Source organism: Rhincodon typus, chromosome 15, assembly GCF_021869965.1.
Source record: "Rhincodon typus isolate 14 chromosome 15, sRhiTyp1.1, whole genome shotgun sequence".
NCBI classification, from domain to species: domain Eukaryota; kingdom Metazoa; phylum Chordata; class Chondrichthyes; order Orectolobiformes; family Rhincodontidae; genus Rhincodon; species Rhincodon typus.
This window is the reverse complement of record NC_063346.1, coordinates 36,549,683-36,569,338: the sequence shown is the minus strand read 5'-3', so window position 1 is coordinate 36,569,338 and position 19,656 is coordinate 36,549,683. Positions and strand designations below refer to the sequence as shown.

Here is a 19,656-nt window from a genome sequence, read left to right as displayed (position 1 = left end):
ATGTACTGGAGTTGAGATGACTGACCTCCAACGACCACAGCCATCTTCTTATGTGTCAGATATGACTCCAGCCAGCGGAGCATTTGCCCCCAATACCCATTGATTCCAGTTTTTCCTATGGCTTCTTGATGCCACACTCAGTCAACTGCAGCCTTGATGTCAAGGGCTGTTACTCTCACCTCACCTCTGGAATTCAGCTCTTTCGTCCATGTTTTAACCAAGGCTGCGGTCTGAGTGGCCCTGGCAGAAGCCAACCTGGGTGACACTGAGGAGGTTATTGCTGAGTGGGTGCTACTTGATAGCAATATTGTTGACACCTTCCATCGCTTTACTGATGATTGAGGGTGGACTGATGGGCGGTAATTGCTGGCTTGGATATGGAATGCACTGTGAGCAAGTGCTAAGAGAGCACGTGACCTGCTGAGAGATACAGCCTGGACCAATCTGTGAGCTGGGTGCCCATTCCTGACCTCTACCCTGCCCATTAGAGGTCCTGATAGCAGCCTTTCAATGCTAAATACTGATGCTTCCAGCATTACTGGTCTCTGTATTCTCAGCAGCTTGCAAGTGGGTTAGAGATGTACCATGAGGATCCTGAGGGGTTGGAGAATATCTGATTGATTGCATTGATCATGGTCAAGAGGTGCCTGTGGCTGATGCCACAGATTGTGCTCTGAGCTGCTGTGTTGTGCTGAGCAACGTGGAAGCATTTCATTGGTAGGGGTGAGCTAAATCGCCAGCTATCTGCTCTGACTTCAATATCAAGAATGCATTGTCCAATTTGTATGGCATGTTTGGTAAGATAGGATGCTGCATATTAATGAGGTGAGATGTGCAATTAATAAGGTGGTTAACAAGCAATATTCTGCCTTAATATGTAACTTAACACTGCCTGGTGAGAAACTCACCTTGATGCCTGGCAGTTCCATAAAAAATGCATTGAATTGCTCCTTACATCAAAAAGGGCTTTGTCAGACTTCTCAAGGATTCTACCACAAATCTTGCATAGCCCATGTTGTTCAGGCCCCTGTAAGATTCTGCTTTATGGTGTTCACAGTCACCTCTTGTTTACATTCAGGAACTGACTGTTGCCCAACTATGTAGGGCAGAAATGTCAGGGTCATAATATCCTTGCAAACAAGTCAGCATTGTTAGCAGAGTAAGCTATATTTGTTACAAATTACTTCCAATTGCCAACCTAGAAGTTTAATTTAGTGGGTGGGGGAAATATCTGAGAACCTGAATTCATCTCGATCACTAGGGGAAAGAGGGAAAATTATTAACCTTTTCTTTCTTTGAAACATAAACTGTTTTGAGAGCAAGGTCATAAATTCAAAGGAAATTGTTGCACTTGCAAAAGGTTTAAAATTATTTTTCCAGTTAAAATGTTTGTTTGCATGCATATTGCAGGACCCATGCAAAATGCCCCAGAACTAGGCCAGAACTACAAACAGATGGATGAATTGCCACTGTCCCTTGCATAGTTGGATTTTGTACGATTTATTGATGACCAATTTACCTTCTCATGCTGCTATTCTAATCAATATATGTTAAGGGTAGTGTCAGAATTCAATGTCACTTGAATAAAATGAAAGGGTTGTAGGGCTGCAGGGGAAAGGCAGAGAGTGGGATCAGGTGAGTAGTGCTTGCATGGACATAGTAGGCTAAAAGACAACATCCTGTGCTTAGACCATTTTATTATTTTGTATTTGATTACATTTTCTTTGATTTGCTTTAATTAATGTTAATCTTTTAAATCAGTTTTGTTTAATTTATTTTAGCAATATTTCATATAGGAATGAAGCTCCAGTTTATTGTTCAGAGCAGATTCTCCTCGATAACAGTTTTGATGTGTGTGAATTCCTTTTCCCCATTTCTCTTCCCACATTAATTTTAGTAGCAGAAAATTTGCTCAAGAGCAAGCTGTTTTAATTGTGAATAATTTCTCTTTTCACTTTCAGTGCACTCCTGTGAGCTAAAATGACCTTGCACCCTATTGTCCGGCATGCTGCACCATTCATCATGCATTAATGGTTCAGAGTTACACAACAAAAGGCTGAATGTGTATTCATAGCTTAAATCGGAAGGTTTGAGAACTGTATCTTTTGCTTTTGGGAGGAGAAACAGGCAATTATGTTGAGAAAGAATTTAGATCAAAAATGACATGACATGTTTTGTGTTTCTAAAGAACTAAACATAGGCATTAACAGGATGGCTATTTAAATTTGTCATATTGTTTAGCAACCTCATCCTCTTATTTTGGAAGCATTGACTTTTTTCTGAATTTCTATACCCAGTTTTAAACTTTACATATCTGGTTTGCTAAATCTGATACCTTTTTTATTGAACTTTTCTCTGTAAATGCAAATATCTCATGTATGTCCTGGCACAAGGTGAGGTTGCATTGTTTTTTTTTAGCAGTACTTTTATTGTACACTTTGCTCACACATAGTCCCTGGTAACAAAGTACAAAATGGACGATAGCAAATTTGCAGCTTGTTTGAAAACACATCCAATGTTCTTTCCAGTAATGCAAAAAAAAGTTCAAGAAGGTGTAAAATGGACTGTTGATTTGCAGCCATCCATTTCACACTTGATGGAAACTAATTTTACCATCAAGAACCTAACATTGTAAAATTAAATTTAAAACCAAGTGACTATCCCATGATTAGCAGTAGTTTAACAGAGAAAAATCACAATCTGAGTACTTTACGTTATAATGTGGTTCAAAACTACATGCCACATTTAATATCATGACTCACTGTTTTGGAGCCATTGGATTATGTTGCAGTATTTTAACCCTGTAGGGATGTAGATATGAGATAGAAGTGTAATGTGCTAATGGCCTCTAATACCAATGCAGCTTTTGTATCTGATTGAATGCTATCACCTTATGCTAACATAACTTACTAAAAACCTTTGTCTAACTGTGCATCCTTAACTCCAATATATGCCACACTCAGATCCATCCTTGTCCTCTGCCCTATGTTGCTATTGCAATTAACAACACTAAAATGGCAATTAATTTGTGATAGAACTTTTTTAAAATCTTAATAAAATAATTGTTTGCTTCTATTTTCAGATTATAGTACAGTGTTGCCAGAAAGGACAAATCCTATGATTATTGCAGTGTCACTCCAGTGAAATTTAATAAAAGGTGATAGTATAAGTAGCTCGGTGTTGATTCTTTAACATGCTAACATGAAATGATCAACATCCCAATCTTTCTTGGCCACACTGACAGCTTGTGAGCTAAAATACAATGTTGATTCATTTGGAAGAGTGTATTTTTAAAAATATATAATTCTTTAATTTATTATTTTAATGTATTATATTTTGTAACCACTACAGCGTACAGCACATTCACATTTGAGAGCAGCTAATAGTATAAGCATCCACATTGTGTTCTTTATAGTATTGATTTTCAAGGTTGTGAGCCAATGCATATACCTCTGAAAAACACCACTTTGTAAATTATACCAAGCATCTTAATTACTCCGCTCAGTAAGTGGGCTGTTGTTAGATTAGAATAAGACTGTCTGTGATGCATGATATCTTTTATTTGCTCAGGAATGTATTCACTGTACAATATTTTTTTGCTTCTACACTGATACTTGGTGGGCTGTTAAAATTGGCTCAGAGTCCTGTCTAAGAAATGGGACCCAATCAGCATGTATTATCAGTTAGGGCTGACACCGCAACTGGCCGGTGTTAAAATTGACACAAGGAGGTATTGGGAGTGGAGTGTAATGTTATGTAACTCTTTTCTTTCTCTGTTTCCGTCAGCTGGAAAGTATCCTGTCATGGAAATGATAATCGTCTAATAATCAATTGCTTATGGCTCTGGATTAGTTTATTTAAAACAGTAGAAGTTATGTGTTAGATAATACAGCAACCGACTGATTTCTGTGTGTGCAACTTGCAAACCCAAAGCAGACGAACTGCCAGGCAGAGTTGCAACATTGTATACACACAACACAATGGAGTCCTTAAAGTAACTCATCATCTCTCGTCCAAAATAAACTTCAACTAATTACTATAAGTGAGCCTATAAATTTCTGTAACATGTAGTAATTTGCTGATACATCCACATCTTGTAGTGATGACTTTATTTGGAGACGCTGTTAACTGTCACAGACATCAGTGACACTGTCATTCCTGTTTGTGTTTTTGAGATTTTCTTTCATGGACTGTAATTGCTGCTTCTGACAAACTGTAGCCATGTCTTGTTCCAGATTCAACACTGACAGATGTTGTTCTTCAAGGCGCTTTAGTAGTCAAATATTTTTATGAATTACTGTTTTGTTCCTTAAGAACTTCCAGTTCATTTTGAAGCTTCTGGTTTTGCACCCTGGATTCTTCTACTTCTGCATTGGGTTTTAGCCTTCTGCTGGCCCACGATACTTTATCCTTCATAATCTATTCAAATTTCTATACAGCATCTTCAACACCTGTTTTTCTTTTCTGTTCTTTGGAAGCCTCAACCTCTTCCACTTGCTGCGTCGGCAGTAGTACTCAGGAATGTTTATAGCTCGAAAGAAGGCATTTCGGTCAATTGTGTCTGTGCCAGTCAACAAATATCTTATTATGCTGATCCATTTTCCAGCTTTTGGCCTATGATCCTGGAAACTATATCAATACTACTGAATATCTAAATACTGCTTAAATGTTACGAGAGGCTGGGACTCAACCACCTCATTCAGGCAGTGAGTTCCAGAGTCTCGCACCCTTTGGGTGAAACAAATTCTCCTCATCTCTCCTGTTAGCTTTCTACCTGGTTGTTTGGTGCCCGTCATATCCGACTTAGGTTCTCAGAAGGAGGCCATTCAGCCCTTTGTGTCTATACCAGAAACTTGTTCTTTCACTCGAGGCCCATTACTGGTGTAAAGTACTGGTAAAGTACTGTTTCACAAGTGATTTGCAGTTTTTTGTTGGGTGCACTGTTCATCCCCATAGTTTTTGCTTTGAACTCAAGTCAATGTTTCTGTAAACATTGTCGCTCCGCCCACCGCCGACGTCGCTCCGCCACAGAGGAGACTGTAGCACCCAGCCCTGCTGGGTCTTCACCAACCCCCAGACCTCCCCCTTACTGAGGGTGAACGGTCAGTCCTCAGTAAAGGACTCACCTTTGTCCCGCTCCACCCAAACATCGACGAATACAACTCATGTTTGGACATTGAACAGTTTTTCTGCCACCTCCGCCTCTGCGTGCTTACTTCTTTAACCGTGAGCTCTACTGACCCCTTCTCCCACCTCCAACACACCCCCTCCTCCTGGACAATCCCCAAGGCCTCCTACCCTCCCTTGACCTCTTCATCTTTAACTGCCGTCGAGACATCGATCGCCTCAACCTCTCTACCCCTCTCACCCACTCCAACCTCTCCCCATACAGAACATGCAGCCCTCCGCTCCCTCCGCTCCAATCCCAACCTCCCCATAAAACCTGCGGACAAGGGAGGCGCAGTTGTAGTATGGCGCACTGACCTCTACATCGCCGAGGCCAGACGCCAGCTCTCTGACACCTCCTCCTACCGCCCCTTGATCGTGACCCCACTCCCGACCATCATCTCCCAAACCATTCACATCCTCATCACTTCAGGTGACCTCCCACCCACAGCCTCTAACCTCATCATTCCCCAACCCCACACCGCCCGTTTCTATCTCCTTCCCAAAATCCACAAACCTGACTGCCCTGGTCGACCCATTGTCTCCGCCTGCTCCTGCCCCACCGAACTTATCTGCACCTATCTCGACTCCATTTTCTCTCCCTTGGTCCAGGAACAGGAACTCCCTACCTACGTCCGTGACACCACCCGTGCCCTCCACCTCCTCCAAAACTTCCAATTCCCTGGTCCCCAACACCTCATCTTTACCATGGACGTCCAGTCCCGATATACCTGCATTCCCCATGCAGATGGCCTAAAGGCCCTCCGCTTCTTCCTGTCCGGCAGGCCCGACCAGTCCCCCTCCACTGACACCCTCATCCGCTGAGCCGAACTCGTCCTCACCCTCAACAACTTCTCTTTCAATTCCTCCCACTTCCTACAGACAAAGGGGGTGGCCATGGGTACCCGCATGGGCCCAAGCTATGCCTGCCTCTTTGTAGGAAACGTGGAACAATCCCTCTTCCAAAGCTAACTGGCCCTATCCTCCACCTCTTCCTTCGTTACATCGATGACTGTATCGGCGCCGCCTCGTGCTCCCACGAGGAGCTCGAGCAGTTCATCCACTTCACTAACACCTTCCACCCCAACCTTAAGTTCACCTGGACCATCTCTGATACTTCTCTCTCCTTCCTGGACCTGTCTGTCTCCACCTCCGGCATCCATCTGGAAACCGATATCCATTTCAAGCCTACCGACTCCCACAGCTACCCAGAATACACCTCCTGTCACCCACCTTCCTGCAAAAAGGCCATCCCCTACTCCCAATTCCTTCGCCTCTGCCGCATCTGCTCCCAAGATGAGGCATTCCACTCCCGTACATCTCAGATGTCCTTGTTTTTCAAGGACCGCAACTTCCCCTCCACAGTGTGGAAAATGCCCTCGACCGTGTCTCTTGCATTTCCCGCAACTCATCCCTCACACCCCGTCCCCGCAATAACAACCAAAACAGAATCCCCCTCTGTCCTCGCGTACCACCCCACCAACCTCCGAATCCAACACATCATCCTCCGACACTTCGGCCATCTGCAATACCCGGCACTTTTCCCTGCAACCGGAGCAAGTGCTACACCTGCCCCTCCACTTCCCCCCTCACCCCCATCCCAGGCCCTAAGAAGACCTTCCACATCAAACAGATATTCACCTACACATTTGCTAATGTGGTATACTGTATCCGCTGTTCCCGTTGTGGCCTCCTCTACATCGGGTAAACCAAGCGGAGGCTTGGGGACCGCTTTGCGGAACACCTACGCTCGGTTCGCAACAAACAACTACACCTCCCAGTTGCGAACCATTTCAACTCCCCCTCCCACTCCTTGGACGACATGTCCATCCTGGGCCTCCTGCATTGCCACAATGATGCCACCCGAAAGCTGCAGGAACAGTATCTCATACTTCGCTTGGGAACCCTGCAGCCCAAGGGTATCAATGTGGACTTCACAAGCTTCAAAATCTCCCCTCCCCTGACCGCATCCCAAAATCAGCCCAACTTGTCCCCGCCTCCCTAACCATTCCTCCCACCTCAAGCCCCACCCCCATCTCCTACCCACTAACCTCATCCCGCCTCCTTGACCTTTCCGTCCTTCCTGGACCGACCTATCCCCTCCCTAACTCCCCACCTACATTCTGGCTTTACTGGCTCCAACCCCACCTCTTTGACCTATCTGTCTCCTCTCCACCGATCTTCTCCTTTATCCATCTTCTATCCGTCTCCCCGTCTCTCCCTATTTATTTCAGAATCCCCTTCCCCTCCCCCATTTCTGAAGAAGGTCTCGACCCGAAACGTCAGCTTTCCTGCTCATCTGATGCTGCTTGGCCTGCTGTGTTCATCCAGCTCTACACCTTGTTATCTCAATGTTTCTGAGCAGCTTTTACTAAACCTGAACTGTTATACATGCAAGTTGCTGCTGTTCTTGCTGTAAACCAGAATCGTTTCATTGGATTGATGATCCAGAGTTTGCAATTTATCCTGCTTCCTTACTTTCACTTTCAGCTCTTTATTCAACTTCAAGAGCTGAGTAGATTTTAGATTTATCCTGAGTCAGTTGTTCAGCCTTTTCCTCATCTACTTTTATTTCCTTTCCAGACCAGAGAACTAAGATTTTAGCCCCATTAATTCACAAGAAGGTAGTGTTCTGTTCTTGTTTTATACACAATTCTGCAAGTGTTTCTTGAATGACTTGGTGGAGCTTCTGTTGTGTCGCTGATGTTGAGCTGACTGCATGGATTGTAACTAGTGAGAAGTTATTTTGCACCGGTAATCCTGAAATTGCTGGTTCAGTAGTGTCAACAATTGTCATTAGTTTTCTGAGGATAGATAGTTTGAATATTTGAAACACTTCAGACGGTGTGATAGCAGTGTTAGACGTGTTCACTCTGCTTTTTCTTGTGTATGTCTTCAGATTTTGGTTTGTTACTCAGTTCACGTACGTACCTTTGGCAGGATACCAGTTTCTCGTGATTGCAGCTTCTATACAGTCTGTTTGAGTTGGTGTTGTCTCTTTGTAGTTGCATCAACTTCTGCTCTACCTCTGCTAATGGTCTTTTGTGCTATATCTGTTTTAAAATTGAACAATTGCTGGGCATTTCCTTTGTGTGCACAGAACGCCACACCTTCCACATGTTTACTGAGTTTGGGTTCTTATGTGCCAACATCCCTGTAAATGAATGAATGAATTGAAAAAAAAAGTGTTGACTGTTAAGTTTGTACTTAGGATCTGTAAACCTGATTGTCTTGTGAAGATGCCACCATGCTCACACCCATCCTTCAGTAGTTCTTCAACTCAGTTACTCTTCAGTTTGTTGACTAAATCTTTCTGGGAAGCTTCCAGTAGGATAGCTCCGATCTCCAGCTGAATAATTCTGTTTGCTGGTTCTCCATCTGAAAAAGCGTATATTGAGTCCTTTTTGCTGTATTGATCGTGAAGTGGTCCTTGGATTTTGAGGGCTTCTTGAGGGAAATTACATGAATTCTGGTTGATGAATGTGAAATTTTAATCAGACGCTGACTTGGTCATGGATGGTCATCCATATCTTTTGGGTTCTTTTTAGCTCTTTGGCTGTTAATCTGATCTGTTAAGTCTGCGCAGGACTTAATTCACAATTGATAAGCAGCTCCTAATGGTTTGATTTTCTGCTTTTGAAAGACCTGACTCTTGAAACCATAGCATTGTTTAAACATTTTAACTTCTGTTATGAGGTCTACTGTGTCCCAGTTAAATAAGTGAATTTTGATGGCATCCTGTCAATGTGCCCTTGACCTTCCCTATTGATCCAGCACACACCTGATCACTTGCAATCTCAAGTGAGTTAAACTTGCGTCTCTTTAGGGATTTGTCAGTTTACCAGTGAGCTATGCTTTCAACATTCTCCAAAGTTGTAATGAACAAAGACATCCAGGTTGATTCAGGCAGTTTAGGAAAAAATAAGACTGTCGACCACATATTTCACCTGTAGATCAACTTGCTTGCTGACAGTTCAAGTATGATGGATTTATCAGCACAATGTTTTCTACCACTGTTTACCATGTCATGTTATTGACAATAGTGTAATAATCAATTGATTAACTCCATGGGTTACTTAATTTATAACAGCAAAACACATTACATGGCATGAAGTAGACCTTTCAACAAACTAACTGTTCTCTGTCTATGCAGCTAGCCAACCCAAAAGGTTAATGTCAGGCAGAATCACGTTGTTGTATATACATAGCACATGGAGTCCTTAACATAAACTCCCTTCAAGGCAATGTACACATAGAATAAGCCCATGTGTAAAATTCTAAACTATGGAAAGACACAGCACAGGTCATGGCCATCCAACCAATTTGACCAATAACGGTTCTTTGAAAGAGCTATTGAATTAGTCCCAATCTCTGTAGCCTTGTAAATGCTTTACCATCAAGTATAAATCCAATGTCCATTTGAAATTTCAGATGTGAAATTACAGATCTGCTTCCACCACCACCTCAGCCAATGCTGTCATAAACACATCAACTTTGTAATCGTTTTCCTCATGTCAGTTTTAACTTCTTTAAGTCTTTTTTTAAAATTTGTTCGTAGGTGGGTGTTGCTGACTAGACCAGCATTTATTGCCCATCCCTAAATACTGCTTGTACTAACTGGCTTGCTAGGGCCATTTCAAAGGGCAGTTAAGGGTCAAACATATTACTCTGGAGTCACATGTAGGCCAGACCAGGTAACAATGACAGATTTCCTTCACTAAAAGACATGTGAACCAGATGGGTTTTTACAGCAATCAACAAAATCAACAGTGGTTCCATGAGTGCTATTAGGCTAGCTTTCAATTTCAAATTTTTATTGATCTAAATTTCACCATCTGCTATGGTGGGTTTGGAACCCAAATCTTAGAGCATTAGCCTGGGTCAGTGGATTACTATTTCAGTCACAATGCCACTACACCACCACCTCCCCTAGTGGTCCTCGGTTACTGCCCCACTGGAAATAATTTCTCCTTATTTACAGTTTCAAAACCATATATAATTTTGAAAAACAAAAACAGAAATTGCTGGAAATTATAATAAACACCAAAAGAAACGCAGATGCTGTAAATCAGAAGCAAAAACCAAAATTGCTGGAAAAGCTCAGCAGGTCTGGAAGCATCTGTGGAGAGAATCAGAGTTAAAGTTTCAGGTCCAGTTCTGAGGAAGGGTCACCACAGATGCAGCCAGACCTGCTGAGCTTTTCCAGCAATTTCTGCTTTTGCTTCTGATTTACAGCATCTGCAGTTCTTTTGGTTTTTATTATAATTTCGAATACTTCTGCCATATCTCCTGTTAGTTTCCCTACCCAAAGGAGAACAATCCTACATTCCCACACTCGAAGAAATGGAAATCTTCATTCGTGGTGGCACTCTTGTTAATTTTTTAATTCTTTCTTGGAAATGTGGGCATCACTGAAAGACCAACATTTATTGCCCACCCTAATTGATCTTGGTAAGGTGGAGCCACTTTCTTGAACTGTTGCATACCATTTTGTGTGGGCACACTCATGGTACAGTTTTGGATAGATTTCAGGATTTCACCCAAAAAAGGAACAGTGAGATACTTCCAGGTTAGAAGGGTGTGTGGGTCAAAAAGAAACTCACAGGTGGTGGTGTTTCCATGTGGTTTTTGCTGTTTCTGAAGACTTTACATCCTTCCTAACTGCAGTGCCCAGAAATGAACACAATATTCCAGCTAAGGTCTAAACAATGTAAAGGTTTACGTTGCTATTTTACTTTATGACCTATTAATAGAGCCAAAATCTTATTAAAAAGCAAAAGAACCGCAAATGCTGGAAATTGGAAACAAAAACGGAAATTGCTGGAAAAACTTAGCAAATCTGACAGCATCGAGGGGGAGAAATCATAGTTACCATTTCAGGTCCAGTGACCCTTCAGAACTATTGGTATCTGGGAAAAGGTTGGTTTTTATGCAGAAGATAGGGTGTTGGGAGGGGGTGAGGAGTAAACGACAGGTAGAGATAGAGCTCAAAGAGAGAGGAGGATGTTGGAGTTGATAATGGTCAGCCTAGGAGAATGAATGGGTGCATTATTAATCGCTAACGATGGGGGTTGTGTGTAATTTGATAACAAGGCCTGGTGTGTGGGGTTTGAGATAAGGCCATGGGAGAAGGTGCCTCAAGCACTAAAATTGTTGAACTTGATATTGAGTCCAGAAGGATGTTGAGTTCCCAAGCGGAAAATGAGTTACTGTTTTTCCAGCTTGTGCTGAGGTTCACTGGAGCACTGCAGCAAGCCTGAGACAAAGATGTTGGTCAGGGAACAAAGTGGTGTGTTAAAGTGACAGGCAACTGGAAGCTCAGGGGCTTTTTTGCAGACAGCATGTCGGTGTTCTGTGAAGCGGTCACCCAGTCTACATTTTGTTCCCCCAGTGTAGAGGAGACCACATTGTAAGCAGTGAATGCAGTAGATTAGATTGAGTGAAGTGCAGGTAAATCACTGCTTCACCTGAAAGGTGTGCTTTGGTCCTTGGATTCTGAGGAGAGAGGAAATGAATGGGCAGGTGTTACACCTACTGTGGTAGCTGGTGAATGTGCCCTGGGGCTGTGGGGACTGTTGGAGTGAAGGAGGAGTGGACCAGGATGTCACAGAGGAAATGGTCCTTCTGGAAGGCTGACCAGGGAGGGGAGGGGTCTGGTGATGGCAACCTGCTGGAAGTGGGAGGAAATGGCGGCTAATGATCCTCTGGATGTGGATGCTGATGGGATGGGATGGTAGGTGAGGTCACGACTTAGAATACTTTCTTAACAGCCTCTGAACTTTTACTGCAATGTTCAAAGACTGTGTGTATCCCAAGTCTGTGTTCCACAAACCGTTGAAAATTGTACTTATTGTTTTATTTTGCCTTTCTTCATTCTTCCTGCCAAGTGCATCAGTTCATACTTGGGTGTTAATGTTTGTTTTGCCATGTATCCTCCCATTTCACCAATCTGTTTACGTCCTTCTTGTTGGTTACGATATTTCCAAAGTCTGTGTTGTCCACAAATTTTTATATTTTGCACTTTGTACCAAAGTCCACTTCATTAATGTACAAGATTTGTAGTCCAAATGCTGACTCCTGGAAGTATACCACTGTATACTTGCATTGAGTCTGATAAGTAACCGTTCACCACTACTCTCATCTTTCCATCTCCTCTCCAATTGCTTATCCGCGTTCCCGCTCAAACACAAAAGAGAAACATTGAATAGTAACGACACAGAAGAAGGCCATTTGGCCTGTTGTGTCTGTGATGACTTACTGTCAGATATTCTCGGCTACTCCTACTCCCCTACCTTTGCCAAGAGCCCTCTAAATGTTTTCTCTGCACATCTGATTCCCTTTTTTATTCTTTCGTGGGATGAGAATCATCCTTGTGAGGTGGAGTGATCATTGCAAAGTCTGTTATTTGGTATCTTGTTGACACTTTAATAAAGCTCGTGTTCATACTTCACTACCCTCATTTTCCATGCTTGTTAAAGGCAATTTCACTTTAACAACTTTGTTTTCACTTTCGGTGCTTGGCCTACATTTTTCCATGTGCCATTTAATTTTGTCTCAGATTATTATCTCTCAATATTTCCTCATCACTGGCATTAAGCTAACTGACCTGTAGTTGCTTATTCATTCTTTTTTGAACAGACATGTAATATTTACAACAATGATACTTTTCTCTAAAGGAAATATGTATTCAGAAAGGTAAAGTTATCTGCTAAATTTTCTGCCTGTCCACTTGCAGTCCCAGTCATGACCCGTGGTCAAACTAGTAGTCAGTTAAGGAAAATAGCAAAAATCCCAATCATTACACATATCCTTTATTTACCTGCATACATGGCTTACTTAATTTTATCTCTCATATATTAACTTATGAAAGATGTGTTCTTGTGCTGATTTTTGTACACAAATGTTCTAAATACTTGAAAGGTAATCTGCTTACTCTAACCAAGTGATGATGGTGCATCATTGAAATGTCAGATATAGATCAAAATGCACTCTTCTTGATAACTAAATTTTATGGAATAATTCTGTTAACATGATTTGCATAAATATAAATGTAACTTCCACGAACAACAAAGCACCTCAACTATCTATCTCAAGTTTTAGTGTAAGAAAAACTATTGATATAGAAAATATATGTAACTTGCAAGAAAGTTACACTTTTCGACATGTGTGACTGTGCAAGTGTACAGTAGATGGAAATAGAACAAATTTTCCTTAATAATAATGATTGGAATTTATTTATGATCATGCAATAGTAGTTCCTCATGCTATCCATAACATTACTGTGAATTCACAACCTCTAGTTTGCAAAACTGACACCGTAAACATTATATTATAATTTCCAGTCCAATATTCCCCCTTTACCCAACATAACTTAAACTATTGTGCGTACCATGATTTAATACAATTGCTGTTCTGAAACAGCACCATACTCCAGTTTGCCACGACAGTTCTACAGATAAAATTTGTCCTTCTAGCATCTCACTGTTGAAAGTAGGGAGACTGTGAAATTGAGAATGGTTTTACCTATTTTCGGACTGTGTCCCCATAAATCTAAAATCACCTTAGGTTAAAATTACAAATCATAAGTGATATTTGAGAAATCGATCCCACTGCCTCGTTCTTGAGAGAAAGAGTCCGGCTCTTTAAGATTTACGTACAGTGTCTTATCTAGTAATGAAACAAATATAATAGACTATCTAATGGTACTGTGATAGTGCAATACCCACTGAGATTTTGTGCGTAGGAACAATGACCATTTAAATGTACATGCATGTGATAGAGTCTTGTGAATAAAAGCTATATGCAGGGAATTAATGGTGGTGGGAGGAGGATGCTTTTATTAGTAAATGGTAATTATACAGATAGCTCTACTTATGCATACCTTATTAGTAAATCCAGGGAAAGGTGTAAAAGAAATCTGTGTAGCATCTCCATTAGTGTGTTGTGAAGTGAGTTCAGTTATGAGACTATTAAACTGCTATTTTGATAATTAAGCCCACAGCTGTTGTGAGGGCATTGGGGCAGTAGCTGATGAAATAACAGACTGTTCCATGAATCGACTAAACAGAGAAACAAGGAAAATTTAAGAGGGTTGAGCGATAAAGTCCTTCTAAGCATAAATTTTGCTCATCCCTACAGAACTTCCCATAGATTCCAGTACTGATCTGCATTATGTGAAGGTGAAGACATGGAACTCCGTTTGATGAAACCTGAGGCAGTGGGTTTTTGTATACACCCATATAGCTTGGGGTTTCATTAGAGAACAGCTGGAGGCTAAGGTCTGACAGTTGCTTTATAAACAAAGCCCCCTGTCAATTGTTTCTCCCCCTCTGGAACATTGTGGTTAGTCTTCCAGTAAGTGGCCATTAATTACTTTTACCTCGGGCATTACTTGTTCAGAAATTTTTACACACTTTATCTATATATTTGGAATGAATTACATATGCCTCAACCATTATTAATCTGCAGTTCAGAAAAATTAGATACGTAATGAGTGCTGATGTTGGATGGAGATTCCTTTTGGGTTTCCTAAATATCATTAAAGCACCATGGAGGAAAATGGAAATCGTAATTTCAGTTTTGCATCGTTCACTTAACGTTGATGTAGTTTACCTCCTACTGTGGTGTCTTGCTAACTAGCTCAGTCGATTGGACGTTAAAAAAAAAAGTGGAAAATGTTGGGTATTAATAGAGGCTGCTAACTTCTGAATATTGAATTATTTTTGCACGAATAATATGCAGTTATTAGTAACAGTCTGGCAAAAATGAAAACTGTATGCATTCCAAAGGAGCAATTTTGATAAATTTGCAGGAAATTAATCTGAACTTTTAACAGAAAATGAGTAGCTATTTTAAGATTAAAGTTGAAAAGGGTAGAATGTAAGCTGGGTCATGAATATTTTTCCTGTGTATTTTATTGCAGTGTAAACCATATTGAAAAAAAATTACTGTTGCAATTCAATATCTATTCAGTGTATTCACTTAAGTGAAACAAAATTTAATTATGTGCCAGAAATAAAATGAAGTGCATGTAACTTTGGTTGTCTGTGGAATGTAAGTAAATTTTAAGTTGTTTTTACCTGAGGATTGTGCTATGATTGACACTGTCTAATCATTAACTAAGGCTATAACAAAATTGTAAGGTGACAGTTAGTGAATGAATGAAAGAAATCACTACGTCAGATAAATACAATATTAGATTACACTGATGGTTTAGCAACATTACTGTTGAATTACTGAAGTTGTCAGTGTAGCAGTGTGACAGCTAAATTTGTACGAAATTCACACTTTTTTTAATCTAACTCATCATTTACATTTCCATAAACATTATTAAAGCTCAACTTTGGAGATTGCGTGGCTTACAAACCCTGGGGCCAGAGTTTATGCAATGAAATTACAAAATGTTTCTTGACAGTTCTTTTCTGTCAGATGACTGGGGAAAGTCAAGAAAGAGAGGTGAGGTGGGGGAGGGGGGAAGACCATAGGCAGTGACGTTTAAAAAGAATAGAAAATTGGAGAATAAGCAAGAGCCATTAAAGAGATGAATTGGTTGGAGACTGGTTGGTGTTGTTCTGTTGCTGTTACCAGTGATAATTTGTGGAGAAATGATGCATTAGTCTTTAGACCAGTTATGATTACATTGGCTGCCACTACTTGCAGTGGTGGGTCTCTGGCAGAGCTATCCGTTTAATAATACCAGCAGCTGTTATTCCTAAAATTCTTTATTTATCACCTCAGTAGGTGATCCAGCAGAGAAATCACAAGGGGTACATTCTCAGAAGAGACTACACCTTTCACACCACAAGTCTGTGTTTTTCTAGATAGCTCCATACACGGTCAGTATTCTCTCTGTCAATCCATTTTGATAGCAAGGGAAAAGCTTCACCTGATGTCGAATTCCAACAGGCATTTATTTAAAATCTCCCAATTTATGACAAGGCACTAGCTGCAAAACCTACACCAGCTGTAGAACGGCCTTTCCACTAATAGACTGGTAATGGGTAATACTTGTGGTGCCTTTTGATGGACCACAAGTTGGCTTTGCTTAAAATGCCAAAGATTGAAGGAAAAAAGACTCCAGTGGGTTGAAAAATTATTGAAATGTGGAATAGTTCGACAAATAGTGCTTTTGATCATTAGTAGAAGATAAAGTGGTCTGCTTTCTTGTTTTTATTCTTGCCAGAAAGTGAAAAACTAAATAAGAACAACGATTCCATATGTTTATTGCATTGACCAAAATTCCCTTTTATTTGTCATTGTATTGCTTTAACCATTGAAATAATATTGAACATACATGTATAGCAATAAATTTTTTTCTTGATTGAGGTTCCTGTCTTGACAAAATGAATTGTTAGTGAAGTGGTGTAAAACGTTCTAAATACCTTTTTTTTTATTCATTTGCGGGATGAGGGTGTCGCTGGCTCGGCAGCATTTATTGCCCATCCCTAATTGCCCAGAGGGCAATTAAGAGTCAACCACACTGCTGTGGGTCTGGAGTCACATGTAGGCCAGGCCAGGTAATGATAGCAGTTTCCTTCTCTAAAGGACATTAGTGAACCAGATGGGTTTTTCCCGACAATCAACAATGGATTCGTGGTCATCGTTAGATTCCTTAATTCCAGATATTTATTGAATTCAAATTCTACCATCTGCTGTGGCAGGATTCAAACCCGGATCCCCAGAATGTTATCTGGGTCTCTGGATTAACAGTCCAGTGATAATACCACTAGGCAATCGCCTCCCCCTTTGTGAATGAAGTTGCTATCCATTTTACTACTGATGCACAAGTGGGCATTAACAATGGTGAACCTGAAGCTTTAGAATTTGGCTGCTTTGTGAATGTATCCGTCAAGAAAGCCCAATGTCTATCTCCATGAAATAGACAGAGTTGAAAGTCCTGAAATGTAACAATGCTTTTGAAAGGTATCTTGAGAGACTAGTATTCACACTTTAAACCAGAAATGAAACTGACTTTACAAATGTTTGTATGCAACATAACCTCTGCAAATGAAAGTAAAGCTGCTCATTAAGTATTTAATGTCAGTTTTTTTTTAATGAAAGGTAAAAATAGGCTTATGTAAAGACATAAGAGTCTTTTCAAGAGATAGAATTCATACAAGATATTGTCTTGGAAATGTGACCATGCATTGAATGTTAATCAGCTTTCTTTGTTTCCAATGTAGAAAATTGGAAGTGTTCTTGTCATCATAACCCAAAAATGCATTCTTTGCCACATTAATAAAAAAATTCTTAAAGACTTAATCCCAGTATGAGGCATTCACCCCAAAATTGCTTTCGTTTGAAGCGCTGGAGTTAGTTGTGATCCAGGAATCTGGCCTAACTATATATGTCCTTAAAGATTTTCTCCAGCAATGTCAGTTTTTAAAATCTACTTATCATATTTTGGAATTGGGAGGACACTGAGCATGTTGTTGCTGAAGTCCTGAAGATCTCCATGCAAGAACCAGTCAATACCAAGATACTGGCATGTATCCAATTGCGGGTAAAATGACACAGTTGTTTAAAATAGTAATTCCAAGCCCAGAGATTTGAGAGATGCTGAAAACTTTATTGAAGGCTGAAAATGCCATTTAATTGATAAATCTAATCATGATTTTGTGGAATATCTTTTGTTTTGTTTATTCCACAATTTTTGATGCTATAGATTCCACTTACTGAGGAAGGAAAAAATGAATGAGGGAGGGAAAAAGAATCAGAAAGCTTTTACAGGAATTTATGAAGTTAATGCTCAGTTTGTGCTATCAGATTACGGTATTCATACCAGAAAAAAAGACGCTATTGTATGTCACACAGTGTGACACCTTTAACATGGAAAATACCAATCACAGCATCACCTACTGGAATAACAGGTACTTACAATGGATTTTCAATGAAAATTACGTGGAATGTTATACACGAATGTAGGAAAATAGAAAAGTCGAAGACCTGAACAAAACTCAGCAGCCTCAGCAGCTAATTTCACTGTAAGTTTTAATATCTTATCTACTTGGAAATATGCTTTCATCTAATGCCATAAATTGGGGGCTGTTGTTTAGTCTTCTATTAAAATTGCTTGCAGTCTAAATCTCCTGCAGTTCCAGTGCAGATTAAATTAAATGTGCACGGATGGGTTTTAATTGTTTGTAAATGCTTTACAAAGAGAACCACTGAGTTTTATATATAGTATGATTCCACAGAACAGTAGGATTTCAGCAAGTACATTTTAAAAATTGTACTGCCTAAAAATGCAGATTTCCTGGTTTCTTGTTTCCTTGGTTTGTAATTACGTACATGTGTCTTTAGACCTTGTTTTGGCAAAACGGGAGAAGCTTGTTGAAGATTCGATTACAGGCCTCACATTTCTGTTGTGCATTGGGGCAGGATTTAGGCCTCTCTTAGTACTGGATTAATTAAATAGGTCTGCAATACTGTACACTAGCAAAATTGTTCAAAACTTTCAAACAAAAATTACCAGCTACAGGGGGACAAAACAGCCAAAGAGGTACTGCCAATAAGGTTATATTTTTAATCTCACTTTTAAAGATGCAGAATAAATTACATCACTTGTAGTTGTCTGATGCATGTTCTTCTGTTCGTACAGAGGAGGTAATGTTAGTTCGATGGAATAATAATTACCACAACCAATGTGCCGACTAATGCTCAAATGTATATTTTAATTATGCTGAAGGTTTGATGGATTTAAATTTTATATCAAGAGGAAGATAGTGGAAGTTATTCAGAGAATTATTTGCATTAAAGTGAGAATGGAGTATCAGTATGTTACATATCTGTAAGTATTTTTGCTGCTGAATTATGGGGATGAATGAAAAGTACTTTTTATTCTTCTTTCTTTTAGTGAAATTAGGTTTACTGGAAGGGCCATTCAACTGTTTTCAATGTCTGAATGAAGACTAAATTAAAATGTAAATTTGAAAAGTTTACTCATGAAACAATTACCTCACTGGTTAACTGCATTTTAATAGTTGTTTCATGACTTTTTCTAGTCTTGCAGCTGAATTCCAATAATTTCACGGCCTTCTTGCCATTATTTTGAAAAGCCTTTGATTTTCTGTACACATTACCCTTTTGTATAAAATGCTGGTAACGTATCAGATAATGCTATTTTCAGTCTGAGAACTACAAGCATTAAATATTTTAATGGTATGCTTTGGCTCTCTCACAAATCATGCACTTAATTATCTGATAATTACTCAAATAAAAAATGTGCAGATGGTACTATATACCCTGTCTTGGGGATCAGAGGTTTTCCTGGTTGTTGTTCAGTTTTCTAAGTATTTCTTTAACCCTTCACTATGAATTCTGCTGTGAACCAGTATTCTAGTCCCATGGAAAATATTGGAAATTCCTGAAATTCTTCGGAGTAAAAGAGTTAAGTCATTTTTTGATGGTGTATCTGACATAGATGGATTCTGGGTATGGTTATCAAACTCCTGCCTTTTGTCAGAGTGTATAATGTATTTGGCAGCTGCA

General features: G+C 40.1%; 1 protein-coding gene across 9 annotated transcripts in view; it reads left to right on the top strand.

Moving 5' to 3' along the window:
- znf423 (zinc finger protein 423) overlaps window positions 1-19,656 on the top strand; it is a 333,162-nt gene that overhangs the window by 214,097 nt on the left and 99,409 nt on the right. Inside the window, exons 6-7 of one of the 9 annotated variants that reach the window (XR_007263796.1) lie at window positions 1,962-2,087; window positions 3,083-3,157. The exons of the other annotated variants lie outside the window; for them this stretch is intronic. The gene's annotated coding sequence lies outside the window, so the exon portion shown is untranslated. The remainder of the gene's footprint in view (window positions 1-1,961; window positions 2,088-3,082; window positions 3,158-19,656) is intronic. 9 annotated transcript variants of the gene reach the window in all.